Raw genomic sequence first — 13,483 nt, forward strand, 5'->3', positions numbered from 1 at the left:
CGAATGAGGATGCGTATACCATAAGACAGCTTTTTCTTGACATCTAAAATATGAGAGTGGAATTTTAAGTTTCTATCTAGTTTGACGCCCAAGTAAACACAATCATTACTAGCGTGGATCGAATGATTTGGGATACTAATTGTGGGATCCGTTATTAGCGATCGCTGATGTGATGAAAAGAGAATGAATTGGGTTTTTTGAGGATTGAACTGTAATTTTTTTAGCTTACACCAGTGTAGTATATTGCGAAGATCTGTGCTCAGCTTATTTATTGAACAGTCTATGCTATTATCGGAACTAAAAATCGTCGTATCATCAGCGTAGAGCAAATATTTACAGTGTATGATAAAATTAGGTAGATCGTTGATATAGATTAAAAACAAAAGTGGGCCCAGAATGGACCCTTGTGGTACTCCTATGTTCGTTGTTGTTTGTTTGGAGTAGGTACCGGAAATACTGACCATTTGGTTTCGATTAAGGATATAACTGCGAATAAATAACAGAGCAGGACCACATATTCCCATTGCTTCCAGTTTTATGAAGAGTATCTGATGGTTAATAGTATCGAAGGCTTTTGTTAGGTCAATAAAAACAGATCCAGCTAAACTTCCATCGTCAATCGCCTGCTTTAGAAATTCAGTAAGATATAATAACGCGAGATCAGTAGAATATCCTGTTCGAAAACCAAACTGAAAATCAGTAAGAATGCTAAACTTTCGAAGGTAATTAGTTAGGCGCTTTTCCAATAATTTCTCAATTACTTTGCTGAGGAACGGGAGCACACATATAGGCCGGTAGTTCGTTACCAATGATCGGTCTCCTTTTTTAAATACTGGGGTAACTATAGCACGCTTATGTTCGCGAGGAAAAGTCCCCTTTTTAAATATTAGATTAATGACATGTGCAAGAATGTCAGATATAGATAGAGCAATCAGCTTTATGTGTGATGGACTGATGTCGTCTAGACCAGCGCTAGTGGTTTTTAGATTCCGAATTACCGCGGTTACTTCATCGGCAGAAGTGGGGAACAAATAGAAGGACTGGGGTAAGCGAGTGATTTCGTAATCTAAAACTTGGTCCGATGGCAGATTGTTCGAAAAAAAGAAGTCACTAAATGTATCAGCGATTTCACGTGGATTTGAGTGTACAATGCCGTTATGAATTATTGAAGTAATGCTTCCTCGGTCGCCGTTTCTATTTAGAAAGGAATTTACTAATTTCCATTTTTTATCGGAGTTACTTCCACATTCCAATATTTTCTGTTCGAGGTATTTTCTTTTTGCTCTTTTTAAGTACGCACAGAGATTGTTACAGTATTTCTTGTACCTTGCTCTTAGCTTAACATTGAAAGGCTGTTTCTTGGTTTTTTTGTAAAGATTCGCGCGTCAGCGCACTGCTTTAAGTAATTTATCAGTTAGCCATGGGTTTTGAGGTGACGCAATGATCTTCTTGCATTTTTTCCTATGCGAATGGAAACGGAAGTAATGTAAAAGTAAAGAAAAAAAGCGCGAGAATGCTTCTTGAGGGTCGTTGGTTTCCCTTACAGCAAGCCAGTCTGATTTCGTAATGTTCTCGATAAGTGATTCCTTATCCAAAACAAGTTTATGAAAGCATGCGGAACGACAAATAGGAGTTGAAATAGTTTTAAGAATAATGGGATAATGGTCGGTGATATCACTGGTAAGAATGCCTGCTTCAGGAGCGACCAGAAGGTTTGATAGCGCATGATCAATCAGTGAGCATCCGCCGTCACGAGAAAGACGCGTAGCTTGAGTAATTAGGCATTCAAAACCATAACTGTGATAGCAGCTAGAATATGTCGTGAAGTTAGCGGACGCGGTATCAAGCAGGTTGATATTCATGTCACCAACGATAACTACATTTTATATTTTCTGATGATATTGATTCAAGCACATTGTCTAAAGCGTTGCAAAAATCGGTAATGGAGTTAGAGGGCGAACGATAAATACAACCCAAAATAAAATTTTTGTTCTCGATGTTAAGCAACAAATGATCAAATTCTACCCATACAGCTTCACAGTTAGGTAAATTTAGTGCAAGGTCATGCCGTCGTTTGAACGCCAGGTTTGATAATACATAGATGGCTGCTCCACCATGACTGCTTGATGGTCTGTGTGCGTATTCAGATGAGTAGTTGGCGAAGCCGAAAAGATTTTTATCAGCGTCTGAAATCCAAGTTTCGGTGATACAAATGATAGGAAAGGGCTTTGTGATTGTAGAGAGAAGATTTTGAATGTCGTCGTAATGTTTCCGCATACTACGAGCATTGAAATGAATAAGCGAACATGAGCTGTTAAAAAGAAAATGATCCAACTCCGAAGTGTTTAGGTAAACTGACATGGTGAATCAGATACAGTGATGGTGAAGAAAACAACAGCGTATGCGTAAAAAAAAACAGGGATATCTAGATTATAAAAGAGAGATCAGGGCCCGAATTCACAAAGCTTTCTCTTTGGCTACGCATTTTCTTAGCCAAAAATTCTCTTATCTGGAGGGATTACTATAGCGCGGGTATGAATTTAACTTATTCGGCACTTAAGAGGGCAAGGAGGGCCGACGATAGCCGATGAAACGACAAGGAAAGAAAGAAGTGTGTGCCGATAATATCAAGGTAGCACGCAAAGCGTCTAGCATCGAGAGTATACGATGATAGCCAATGATTTGCTGCATCTAAGTTTCAGTTCCGCGAGCGTCTGCTACAGCGCTTACGGGATGCCGCGTACGTTGTAATAGACGTTTAGGTGGGCGGTGCAAAGCCAAGCACTCGCCTTTAATCAACGACTGTAGCTAAAAAAATAATTGCTTGATGGCCTTAAGCCACCGAGCAATCCATGCACTATCTCGCCAAGTACAAGTAAACAACACTCCAGGTGCACCACATAAATGAAACCACACATAAATCGATGCATGCAATGTTTGAAAATGTGCCTTGAATGCCTTCCCTTATTTAAAGCGACCACTTACCTTACATTTCATTGAAGCTGCGCTGCTACTTAACTAATTCCGTGCAATCTAGCACGGTATAGTGGTGAACGTAAGGGTGTTTTGTACCTATAGTCAAAGGTAGCCTTTGTTACAATATTCTTATTACAAGACACATGAGCGACTTTGGTGCCTGCAGACGAATTGTGCTAAAATAGATAACAGCAGTAATCAAATGAAATTGTCAGCGCAATTTCGCTGGTTCCATGCACCGCGGCATTTTTATAAAGCCGGAATGCGAGAACATGCATACGCTTACGCTTAGGTATATGTCTACGTAAAATGAGGGAGACTCGTCGGGAGGTGTCTCAGTGCTAAGGCTTTTCACAAAACACGGTGCAAATATTTCGTCCAGCGTTGTTTGAGTGCGCAAACAAAGCAAGGGACGTGTATACGAGTCTTGAGTTCGAGAGACGTTATCACAAGTGCGAAAAGGATGAAGAGAGAGAGAGAGAGAGACTCTCGATTCGGCTTCGCGAAAGCTTGAAATTGATAGATAATAAAGACAATTTTCTGGCCCAGCAGACGTCAGGGAAAGTCTCCGCAAAGCAGCGTCAGATGCTCGGAGAGCATAAAAAAGAGGAGTACGCGTTATATGGGAGTGACAGCCACTCAGAAAGCGAGATGAAGTGTGACTGTCCTTAGATGTGAGAATCATTGCTAATTAGAAGAGTTGAGTTAATGAGCCAAAACTTTCCTAAATAACGATAATGGAAGCAAACTGAGCATTCATCTAGTGAAAGTGACACTAGTGACAGTGAACTCATAATAGTTGATTAGCGTTGTCACAGGCTGTTATATATTTTTATTTTCTTATTTATATTTGGCAAACTATGAGAAGGTAGCCTACGTTAGAGCCAGCTATCCCAACATCATGACAGTAATGTACAAGAATAAATAGCGCACGGTTATACAGTCACACGTTGCGGTTTCTATCTTCTAGTAACCTTGGGCAAACGCATTCTAACTATTTTTTCTATTTTTGACAAAGTTTCACTGGACGTTTTTGCCTTTGGCTTCATTCGAAGCAATGACGATATATCAGCAATAGGGCGAATGCAAGCACTGCTGCAGTGGACGAGCGGTTACAGCGCTCAACTACAATCTACGAGGTACTTGGTTCGATTCGCAGAATTACTGAGAACTTTTTTTTTTTTCAAGAGGTTGCCCGGCCTGACATTATGCGTGGTGGCGGGTACTAATTTTTTGAAAAGTAGGCTTTCGCACTTGCTTCTTTCACTCCCCTTTTGACCCAAAAGCGCTGTATTGTGCTCCTTCAAAAATTAAACAATTCAGGGTTCATAATTTTTTCCTCCATTCTCTCTTATCGCAAAAGTGTCCAGTGCTGAAATACCAAATTATACCTGGTATATTACTTTTCACGTGTTTGGATATTCGACCAGCAATCAGTCTTCACGGTGTTTTGAAGAAAATTTACACATGCAGTGAGCTAACTGCTTGCAGCCAAGTTGACTGCCTTTGTAGGGACACGCTTTCGTGCTAATTTGGTGGGCATCATCACATGCAGCAAGACCAAAGAGCACGGACAGTTAGCGCTGACGCGAACAGAGTGATTAGTTTGTGTCTTCTCTCCCGCTATTTGTCATGCTGCACGCTTCAGTGTAATGTCGCTGTCAATGGTTAAAATGAACTATAGCAGTTAATCGAGTTCTGCTGAGAGGGTCCCCTATTGTCCAGAATGGAACAGAACAATGGCAATTTGATTTGTGTGATAAAGAGATACCCTGCTTTTGGTTACTAGAATAAATTTCTAAACTGAAGTTTATTTTTATTAACAACAGTTCCAGTGCAGATGAAAGGTGCATGGACAAAATTCGTGTATTCAGCTTGACTAGGTTTGTGACCTTAATTGTAATTGCGAACTGGTATCACAGTATGCATAAATATCACACACATATACAACCACGGGTGATAGCTTGCTTATTCTGATTAAAATTGAAAGGTTGAAATTGACATATTCAACCAACGCAATGTGTACGAGATATGCCATGTAGAGTAGCTATGCTCTAAACTAATCTTCGCAGGTCCGTTCCATTTTACCCAATTTCTTGCCCATGACTGTAGGTTGGTAAATAAAACAACTTCTTCGAACACACATATTCTGTGTAAGGTTACATTTATTTTTATGCAGTACAAAACAAATTGAAATGTATAATGGCTCAAAAGAGAAATAACTAGAAACAAATTCAGCAATATCATTACCAAACTTACTCACCAATGATAAACGGATTCTCATTTAAAAGATACACACATACATACATACATACATACATACATACATACATACATACATACATACATACATACATACATACATACATACATACATACATACATACATACATACATACATACATACATACATACATATGCGCACACACATATATACATATGTACACCCATACATACATACATACACACACTCAGGTGTAAATATTAAAATGAATGGCTATAAAACAACAATTATAATAAACTCATTTCGAATATACTACAGAAAGTAACTTACGAGAGAAATCCACCGGCACTGTTATGTCTGAACACGGTGTTTCTGAACCATCTCGCAAAAGCTTGATGCATAGTTTTCAGCTGATGCCCAGTGACAAGCACTCTTTATAAAAAACACAATAAAGCCCTTGACAATGTCATGCTAAAGAAAAGGGCTGTGCATCAATATTTTGTACATGTCTGCAATATCACTCTATTTACATAGCTTGGCTCATTCACAAGCCACTAACAAAGCATGTTAGGACACTTGGGCTGAAAGTTGGCACAGCGCGAGTAAATTCTAGACAATACATGAATAATACAAATATAAGCTACTAAGCTCGTTGGTGTAAACAGTGTTTATATTGACAGCTATAGGTGTCATTTTTTTCCCCCAAAACACTTCTCAAAAGTAGAATCAACTTTATGTAGCTAAAAGTTTTTATTCTGGCGCGTCGTGGTGGCTCAACGGTGGAAGTGACTCTTTCGGCCAAGAAAACAAAGACCAATTATTTTTCCAGTTCGTGAATTCACACCATGCTAACATTGAGGCAGCTGGTAGAAGTGCTTTTGGAGAGAGGAAATCACCACATTCCCACCAGTTGTGGCCTTGGGTAGCTACTTCACTTGGACAAAAATGATGAAAAACACTCCTCAAGAAGACTTCAAAGTTTGCACACCAACACAGTTCCCATACAGCTGTCTATTAGTCTGCTTGAAAAATATTGAGTTTACTGGTGGGCAAAGACTGTACACTATGTGAGGTGATGCTCCAGTGCACTGCATGTATGTCTTGCTGCTGGCCTCAACTGCGATGTTGCTCAGTACATATGTGTAAAATAACAACTAATACTGTGCCACTGCCAAGTAATTATGGGTCGTTTGCATGAAACAGGGACCACAATAAAAGAACATAACATTTGCCTTCACAACGTTCAAAAACTGTAAATAAATTTCCAGAGAGTTTTCACAGTTCATCTGAGGATAGTAATATTGGTTGTAAACACATTCTTACTTCCACTAACAAACTATTTTAAGATGCCAGATTCAATATTAGAGTATACCAGCATTTTTGTAGGGCTAAACAATTGTACAGGCACTTAGAAAAACACAAGTGAATGCATGCTATAGCTACATATAAAAATAAATACTTTTATTTCTAGTCTGAGTAGAGCTGCATAGATGATAAGTCACTTGCATTACATTATGAACAAACCTATCCGAGCAAAGTATACATTTAAAAAGTTACACTTACACAGTAGATAAGTAGACTGTTGAAGGACGGACAGGCAGTGGGATAATACCCAAGCACTAAAATCTACTGTTAAGATATACTAGGAGTAGTGATGATCCTTTTCCTTCCAAATAAAATAATCCACATAGATTCACTTCCCAGAGCTTATACACTCATGGCATCATTGGTGCTATACAAATGAGTGTACACTGAAGGATTACATCGACTAAGTACATGTTTACTGCATCCATGGCTTTACTTCTTGTACTACAAAAAATGCAAACACAGTTACCATTGGCGGCCATGGATGCTGTGATTTCTGGCATGCAAATGTAGAGGCACGCCGGCACTTAACACACATGTTAAAATCTTCAGCTCAAATATATTTGCCCACTAACACTACAGCAGCTTTTAAATTAGTGTCATAGTTTGGTATCTTTCATGCAAAATTTAAATAATTTTGAATGCAAGCAAAGGAACTGCTGAATAATGCACTGCTAAGAAGTTAAGCAGCAGCTGCTCCTGACATCACAATGTGCTCTTTCTGCTGTTGTAAACTTTGAGCAGGAGAACAGTCACTGGCAGTCCCTTTATTCTTGTTGGTCTTCTGTGCTCTGTTCTTGATACACTGTACATGACTGTGGAGCACCGAACCCCTTGTTACTGCTGGAACTTAGAAAAATACGGATCATTGTTACAACCATGCTACATGCAAGAGTGTATAGTTGTCAATTATGTGCTCATATTTACAGATATTGTATTTTCAGAAGCCAATGACAAGCCTCAACACACACACAAAAACAGTGAAGGCTGAAAATATATTTAATATGATACAAGAGCAAAACCACAATGTTATAGATGAAGGCATCAAACTTCTTACAGGCATAAAAAGCCAATAGAGTTTCTTTTATTTCGACTTTACACTAGGTGCGAGAAGTAGACCACAAATAAGTTCACTAAGAAACACAAGTTAGACTGCAATACAACACAACAGCCAATGTTCATAACTTTAAGGCTATCTAACATAGCCAGCTCGCCATACCGCATATAGGAGCAAATGGGCAGTCTAGAAGACACAAAGAACTTGTGGATTATGAGTGTGCTTGTTTCTGACATGTATTATTCTAAATGAAGAAAACCTTTCAAAAATGCACTTCATCAGGGGAAATAATCATACACAACAAACACAACGGGCTCTACAGGTGCCACCAACACTCACCATTATTGTTGATGCCAGTGTCTTGCCGGATGGATATGCTGTGTCCTGCACAGAACACCAAAGGAGCGCTCCATGACTTGGATTGCATGTGTGCTAGCTGCATCGCACTGCTGCTGAAATAAGCTAGCCACAGTCAGAGAAATGAGAAGCCATGGCTTTAAAACACACTGAACGTCACCTTTAGAGATCAACAATGCATACTTAGGTAAGGTACAATTTGTAGAAAAATATATATCACTATGCAATCGTGGTGAACATGTTCGGCTGAAACACAAGCAACAGCACTGAGACAGAAAAGGCTACATTAGGTAAAAGATGCAGTTACTGGCCCTATGTCATCTGAGGCTTCTTCGAGAGCTCTTTTTCCTTGCAAGTTGTGAACAGCCAGGCAATTTTCACCCACTTGCCATTTCCTTCCAGAGCACTTGATCCACAGAGGGAGTCACAAGCTGGAGAGCTCAATAAGGAATCAAAGTATTTGTGCTCGTTTCAAAGCACAAGCTTTTGAGTCACAGATTATTGGAGTTTCATTCATAAGCGGCAGGCTTTCAGCTTTCAACATTCTCAATTATCTTGCAATTTAGTTCTATAAATGTTGAATAAGAATTATGTGTAAGAATATTACAGGTATCCACTGAAAGCAACCATGCTTGGGTTTTCAATTTGTGCACAGTAAGTGGTGTTCACGTAATCGTTTGTATTAAAGAAAAACTATCCTAGCAGCCAGCCATTAGGCCGTTTTGTGCCCTCGAAGCTCCCAAGCAGATTGCAGTCCTTCCAGATGAGGCTGCCATGCATGCTTCCACGCCACATCCGCTGAATGATAACAGTCCGAGCAGCGACATAGGCTTGCACAGTTAGGGAGAACGTGTCCTTCCTATTTTTGTACAGGTGCTCCAAGTAATGATGAGGATTGATGTGCCAAAATGTGCAACCGATGCATCACAGGACCTTAACAAACCAATCTCTGCGATCTGTGAAGAGCCAAAAACGAGATATTTAAAAACAATCATTAAAAGCACTCACTTCTAATACTTATTTGAGGAATCTAACACTTAGTTAAAGTGACCAAAGTCTGCTATAATCACTTTGAAATAAACTGAAGCCTCATTTAAAATTTACGTACCGCAATATATATGTCCTACTGAAGTATAGTACTACCACAGTGGTAATCGTCTATAGAACTAATTTTCCAAAATAACATAAATTTTTAAGTGCAACCTGGCTCCTGAAAAATAAATTCACATTAACTTTCCAACTATCAAACGTGGTCAATCGACAGGCCTAACCTCATAATCAAACAAGAGCTCACTTGTATCAAATCACAAAAAACTTTTTATGTATTTGCTCCCTAATATATGTATGTATATAACAGTAGTAGTAAATTTTTCATGCTTCAACTTACCATAGAGAAACATTACATCTGATGGGCTTAAAAACTTGCACACGTTATAGAACTGCGTGAACTATAGTACCGGTGAAATTTAGTTCTGCAAGGTGAACTCACCGATGGCAGCATTTAGTGGCCGTCGGTGTCATAAGGAACCAAGTACGGGGAACAGGCAAAGGGCATCTGCAGACTGGAAGCTGCCAATGACAGCAATGAAGGGCTGGCCAGGCGTGCACGTCCATTGATAAAGTGTGAGAACTGGCCATGACCGGCTGTTGTCAAGGCTCTAGTGCCGTGCGAAACGATGGCCAGACGAACTCGGAAACCTGTAGTTAGGCGATATTGGCCTACAATTTCATCCAAAGCAAGGCACCGGTGAAATCTTTGCTTTTTTGGGGGGCTGGAGGGAAGCTTGACGTTCACAGGCTCTCGCTGCCACATAGAACTCTCAATTTGTTACCGAAGAACAGTCTAGGCGCGCTTCCAAAGTAACACGATCCACAACAGAATGTAGCATCTCGCAGTTTTGGTTGATCACATCACAGCGCTAGGACTATGGTTATCACAAAAAGGAGAAGTGACGACTTAACAAACAAAAGCGCCAAGCTGCCCCACCACGACTTCGCAGGGCAAAACAGTTGTCAACGCTGTCTTTCAAGTTTCGGTCACATGAGCACAGCTTGTTCACAAGTCTTGGAACGTCAACACAGCACCACTGTTCACAACGAACATCGTTTCACTCTTGAACAGTACATTGCTCTCAAGTAAATAGAAGCGTGCGGGCTAACTAGTGGTGAAGCAAGAACCGAGCGCGTAGTTCATACGTTTCCATACGTACTTGGGGTCACTCAAGTAACGTGTCAAAACGCGGTCAATCCGAAATGTCGCACAGCACCAAACTCAGAGACTGGAAAGTCAAGCGAACGAACTGTTACCGGCACACAAACACACATTGCAGGCTTCTCGAGTGCCAGTTGTCGTCGATACATCGACGCCGATCCCCGCTTGATAACCACACCGACGCACAGGCTTCGCTGCGCTTCACCGTACACCATTGCACTGCCACAGCTTTCCGCACTGCTTACACGCACCGAAAGAGCTGCTGTAATCACAACACATCCGGTCAAACGCTGAAGTAACTCGTGAGAGAAGCGTTTGCTGAAAGTCGCACCGACCGATATGCTGTTTACGACGCCATGTTGTTTTCGACAACTGCGAAGCACATAAGATGATAAGAGAGCTCTTAGAAAGTACTTGCACTATTTTCACGGCATGAAAAAAATTTCTCTTATGTGCGAGGGGGGTGATATGACGAACAGGACAGGCGTGCCAGATGAAAGAAGTGTTGTGGCAACGTCACGGAGTGAGCTGATGTAGAGGGTATTGCTTCACAACCAATCACAAGCTGTGCCTGTCGGCCAAGCCGTCGTCTGCTCGCGTTTGTCGTCTGCTTCGATCAGAGCATGCGACAGGGGATTCGCCTTCGCAACGCTATTATTCTCAGGTCAAGTGGTCGCTGCGTCGCACAAAATACATGTCAGTGGCTCGCTCTACCTTTGAATGATGTTCGTGCGCCAAGTTAAATGGCTGCTAATTGACGCAAGGATGAATTCAGGCAAGGTTTGCTCTAGAATTGTGAGGGTTGGCATATTTTTGGTGTCATACAAAGTTACTAGGGTCATTTCATTCCGATTGCTTGCCATAGTATCACGGTCCATATCGGTGTCTGAACAGTGAAGGTGAAGATGCATGATTTGTTTGTAGTTCCATGCGTAATCATGCGCAACCCTAATACGCTTTGGTTTACAAAGTACGTTTTGTTCCAGATCGTCCCAAAGTGTATCGACAGCAGCATTTCAGAGATCGCAACCATTGGACAGTTAGAGCCAATGAAAGTACACTAGAGCACAAACTTTAGGAACTACTCACTGAAAACTTCCTCTCATTTTTATTTCCAATAGCGTGCAAAGAATGTGCTGCCATTAACCTCTTTGGTGGTAATTTCCACCAATGAGGCAAGGATCTCGAGTCGCACTTTTAATTGGATGAGATGGGGCGCAACACAACAACATAACAAATAAGGTTGATCCTATGCCATGTCGCGTTCGAATGCACCGACCATTCACGTATCACATTGGTTTTCATCCAACCACAAATATTTAGATGCGTAGTTTTATGCCATTGACGCCCAATAGAATTCTTCAATTACTGCGACTTCGAACTTATTGGACGATGGTGGTTGTCAACACCATCCACTGCGTACAAGGGAAACAACACGCGAAGCTCAAAGCGCCGAAAGAAATAAAAACGCACCAGCAGTCATCAGGCAGCCCTTGATGGGCGTGAATTAACTCAAAACCAGCCAGGGCACCAAAGTATACCGCTGCGGCAGCAGGTTCTAAGTAGCCACATTGTTCCTAAGAGTGGTCCGGACCACTCTTGGGATTTTCTCTCAGCCGTGCTGTTTTTACGCACAATTTCGCTTCGTGAATCCACTTACGAGCACTTTTCGGTGACGTAAGCAAATATAGCAACTGCATCACCATCGCTGACATGTTCCCGGGCAGTCACAGCGCGCTTTATTTGCAGCGGCCGATGTGACAACTATGGCCTCTCACGACGTTTTTTCGTTTCGTGAATCGACTTACGCAAGAAAATGTCTCTTGCGCAAAAATGTTTTCGTAAGTGAGTTTTGTGAATCCGGGCCCAGATTCCTTAGCAATGCGGTAAACCTGACTGTCGGTAGTTTTCCTTGCCTTAATTGCACAATTCTCTGTCCATAAAAATTTCCAGTTATTGGCTTGCTTTAGAGTTAGAGCCTTGGTGAATAATGATTTATTTGTTGGCGTTAGGTGATCATTTACGTACACAGGGCTGTTGATTGCAGAAGAGATACTAAGATCCCCAAAACACAACTTAGCTTTACGTGCCTTAGAAATGAATTCATTCTTCTTCGAACGCGAGCAAAACCTAGCAACAACATTCTTTTTTTCCTTGACCTTCGTCGGGACACGGTGCACAATGTCAAGGTCAGAGGGCACATGGGGGCAACCAACTGTATCGCCAACTTTTTGCAAAATCGCTATACAGTCTTCCCTTTGCGTGCAGGGAATGCCCTTGATTTCTACATTGTTGATTCTGGAGTACTGTTCAAGTTCTTGAACCTTTTTTGAGAGCAAGCTGTTTTCGTTCAACAGTCTTTTGTTATCGGCAGCGAGTACCTCTTTTTCTGAGCGCAGTGTCTCAACAATGCCATTCAGAATTTCCATGCTCTGTTTTAAATCGTCAATTTCGCTTTTGAGCTCCTTAACACCAATTCCTGAAGATTGCATTCTCAACAAGACTTTACCGAAGACATCATGAGCCAGACGGTCAGTCTCATTGTTAAAGTTCGCTTCAATTGCATCAATGCGCTTCGCAAGTTCGGCACACGTCGGCATCGCTTAACAAGTTTCAGTCACACCATAAATTGCAAAAGAAAAAAAACTACAGTACTTCGGTAGCAGCAGCAACAGCGAATTGAACAGAAGGGTTACCTTAGAATACTTAACTACTAACCTGCACGAAAGACAGAATTCACTCCAGTACGTGACCATCCCGCTGTCGCTGCTGCAATGGAGCCTTGGTGGGGACGGTAGCTTTATAAGTGGCAATTCAGAGCAGGAGTGTCACACAGTAGGGCTGCAGGAAGCTCCTTCTGGTGTCGTCAGGCTGCCCTCAACGGGTTGTCAGATCGGCACAAATGATGAATTTGATCAGTCAAGACCTATGGTAGCTCCTCCTCACGGCGGCAGAATGCCCTACACGTGCCGGTAATCGCGCTGGAAGGGCACGATACGGTATCTGCACGAAAGACAGAATTCACTTCAGTACGTGACCATCCCGCTGTCGCTGCTGCAATGGAGCCTTGGTGGGGACGGTAGCTTTATAAGTGGCAATTCAGAGCAGGAGCGTCACACAGTAGGGCCGAAGGAAGCTCCTTCCGGTGTCGTCAGGCTGCCCTCACCCAGAAGTGCTCTCTCAGGTGGTTTAGCGTGACGATTATGCCTTCATGCATTGTGCGGACATGGGAATCCCGAGCTTTGAGAATCGTGAAATAGTGATCGTCCGGTAGCACCAATAGGGGCTTTGT

At 41.6% G+C, this 13,483-nt stretch overlaps 1 long non-coding RNA gene across 1 annotated transcript; it reads right to left on the reverse strand.

Moving 5' to 3' along the window:
• Window positions 1-5,123: 5,123 nt before the first annotated feature.
• LOC142765255 (uncharacterized) lies at window positions 5,124-10,935 on the reverse strand. Its single transcript, XR_012884121.1, has 2 exons — window positions 9,469-10,935; window positions 5,124-8,935 (listed from the first exon to the last, which is right to left on the reverse strand). It is a non-coding gene; the product is annotated as an uncharacterized LOC142765255 (long non-coding RNA).
• Window positions 10,936-13,483: the final 2,548 nt, after the last annotated feature.

This window comes from Rhipicephalus microplus, chromosome 6 (genome assembly GCF_043290135.1).
Source record: "Rhipicephalus microplus isolate Deutch F79 chromosome 6, USDA_Rmic, whole genome shotgun sequence".
Taxonomy (NCBI): Eukaryota; Metazoa; Arthropoda; class Arachnida; order Ixodida; family Ixodidae; genus Rhipicephalus; species Rhipicephalus microplus.